General features: G+C 39.3%; 1 pseudogene; it reads right to left on the bottom strand.

Moving 5' to 3' along the window:
- Window positions 1-2,253: 2,253 nt before the first annotated feature.
- LOC142848572 (ATP synthase peripheral stalk subunit b, mitochondrial pseudogene) lies at window positions 2,254-3,004 on the bottom strand (annotated as a pseudogene).
- Window positions 3,005-3,256: the final 252 nt, after the last annotated feature.

Here is a 3,256-nt window from a genome sequence, read left to right as displayed (position 1 = left end):
AAGGGCATGTTAGTGAAGATCTTTTCCCATTCAATCCCAGAGAACCTAGAAAACAATGAGGACCCTAAAAGAGACATACATAGATCTAATCTACATGGGAAGTAGAAAAAGACAAGATCTCCTGAGTAAATTAGGAGCATGGGGACCTTGGGAGAGGGTTGAAGGGGAGGGAAGAGGCAGGGAGGAGAGCAGAAAAAAATGTAGAGCTCAATATCAATCAATTTTTAAAAAGCCAAAAATAACAACAACAACAACAAAAAGGCATGTTGAAGGCAGGCCCTCATTAGGCTATCAGCATAATGGGTTATTCAGGATGGTGGGTGGGATTGGGTTCTGTCTATCCTTGTTTCTGGTACTTAGCTTGCCCCTGAAAGAAGCCACAACAGTAGGGATCCATATGTCTATAGTAAGCAGGGTTGGCAGGTCAGTGGGAAAGGAAATAACCATCCCAGCCTATACATAGGCAGGACAGGACAAGACAGGGAAAGGTAGGGCATGTGGTTTTGGTGGTAGAAGAGTTGGGCCAGTCATATGGGTAATGGCTTTCTTCTGTTGCTAATTCCTGAAGGATTCCTCATGCCATATTGGTTTGCTAATTTAATTTAGCTCACTGCTCTGAGTCCCAGTTCTTTCTTGAGCTTTCTCTGATAGAGCACTTTGGGTTTCTCTTCAGATCCTGTTGATGGTGATCTTGACACGTCCATTTCTTTATAGTATATTGGTAGATATACTTTAGGCATGCAACTTGGAGACCTTTTATGGAACATCTATTTAAGAATTATACAAACATCTCATTTCCTACTTAATCCCATACTATTATAACATTAAAAGGAAATGGCATCAAATTTGAATTTAAAATGTTTTATGTATTTATCTGCATTGATCTCAATTTTTTCATCTTTAGGGCATTTAAATAGGCAATATTCTAAACTGAGTAGGTTGGGAATTTCCTAGAATTCTGTTCTAGTTGGTGTAAGCCTCAAAGATATTGAAGTATATGCAATAACTTTGAAGATATTCAGCAATTCACTAGATATTGTGACAGTTCCTGAGGTGAGATTGGCTAGCTCACCTTGTTGACAAGGTGCCTGGACCTGCAGTTATTCTATTTTCCCCAGAACTCCCTTTAACTTCTCTTACACCTGGCTCAGGAGTATGTTCAGCCCTGAAACAACTTTCTTCGCACGGGGCCTGTAACATCAGAACTGGAGATGGCTCCGTGGATAACAGCACTTGCTGTGCAAGTTTGAGAACTTGAGCTCAGATCTCTGCCACTCATATAAAGTCAAGCAAAAATACAGCTCCGTGGATAACAGCACTTGCTGTGCAAGTTTGAGAACTTGAGCTCAGATCTCTGCCACTCATATAAAGTCAAGCAAAAATACACTCCACACTCTTTAGCACCAGCACTGTGGGGGAGGGATAGAGACAGGAAGCAAGATACCCATCTCAGAGGAATAAGGTGGAAAGTGATAGACCAGGACACTAATGTCCTCTTTTGGGCTCTCTACACATAGACATATGCTCGTAAACAACACACACACACACAAACACACAGGGATTATATAGCCTTACAAAAACGGCCTCATCCCTCTCCATAATGCTATGAGATCACTCCTAAAATATCACTATTTTTGTAAACAAGATACCTTGAGTCTCCAGTCAAACCGTGGCACACATCGCTATTCTTTTATTTTCCTATATATGCATTAGATGTTCAAATACTAATTTTTTTTCCTTCCTAAGCCTTTTAAATATGTTAGGAAAGCCTGAGATCCTTTTCCCTTTGGGAACATAATTAACTAATTAATGTCAATCTGGATACCTATGACGCCTTTGTTGAGGTCATTAGCATCCACATAGCAGCTGAGAGTTAGAATTAAAATTAAAAATAACTGTTTTTGTTATTTCTCAAACTACTATGTCATAGTTCCTAGGTTTTTTTAAAGGTATATTTTAAATTATTGGCAGAAATTTTATTTATTTATTCTGTTTCAAATGTCATTTTATTGAAAAATGGTATAACTAATTACAAGTTTAAACTCTAACTTGGTAAGTTTAGTTGAACAGCAAGTTGCTGAAAATTGCTTATTCAAAAGCGATAACCAGACAACTCTGAATACAGAGAAAGGGTCAGAAATACCTGATTGGCCAATAGGCTAAGTCACTAAATTAACCGTGATCATTTCTCAGGAAAGGAACGCTGTAATTTCAATCGGCAGCAACACAGGAAGAGACTAGACTTCTCACAGACTAGTTCCAGCTTAAGTTAACTCTCTCTGACTTTCTCAATTGAGATAGATAAAACCACATAACTGGCTGAGCCTTCTTTTTAGGTCCACATGCACTTGCAATGGTCTCCTTTTCCTGCTGTGCAGAAATGTTCTGCACTATGTGCTTCTCCACCCGTGCCATGCGTCATGTCCTGCACAGAAACACAGTAGTTCAGGCCATTGTTTACCTCTTTCTATGCTCTAAGTAGCCTTTCCAAGTGACCTCCATGACCACGGCAGTGTTATTCCTCTGAACGTCAAAGAGGCAGTGGTGCTTCTGAACCAGCGCCTGCCTGTGACTTCTCCATGTCGATTGCATCCTGAATTTGTTTGATGGTTGATTGCTTTACTTCTTTGAGTTGAGATTTTTTTTTCTCATTAAGTTTACCCATAAATTCTCCAATAGAGACACCATATTTCTCAATCAAATAGGCAATCAACCCTACTACTATTATGGTAGAAAAGTCTCTAGGGTAAACATATTTATTTCTTTGGATAGAAAATGCAAGCTAAACCCAGTTCCAAGCACAAAGGGTTCTGTTACCCTAGTTCTAAGATAAAGGAACTGGAAAAATTCCTCAAGGATCAACCCAAGACATACCTTATCTCCACATTCAGTAAGAGGTGATACAGAGGTAAGATGTAGCTGTCCTATGTGGAAGACCCCAGGATGGCTGCGATCTTCAGGCATGGGCCGCTATGGCAGCAGAAAGTACCACCTGGGACAGCATGGTCTGCGAAGGTCCAGGCAGTGGTCTTGGTGTCCCTGTGACTCTGACCCGAAAATGTCAGGGTTGGGAGAAATTTTAAATTTTCTCTGCATTATTTTTATTCTTACTAATCCTGTCTTTTTCTTTTTAGTTATATAGTTATCTAAATTAGTCAGAAAACAAATGAGTGCTGTGTATTTTTTATTTATTTATAATAACAACCACAACCTCTTTCTATTCTAGTGGGGCTTTTTTATTTTTGTCTTTATAGAA

This window comes from Microtus pennsylvanicus, chromosome 4 (assembly GCF_037038515.1).
Source record: "Microtus pennsylvanicus isolate mMicPen1 chromosome 4, mMicPen1.hap1, whole genome shotgun sequence".
NCBI lineage: Eukaryota > Metazoa > Chordata > Mammalia > Rodentia > Cricetidae > Microtus > Microtus pennsylvanicus.
This window is presented reverse-complemented; position numbering and strand designations above follow the sequence as displayed.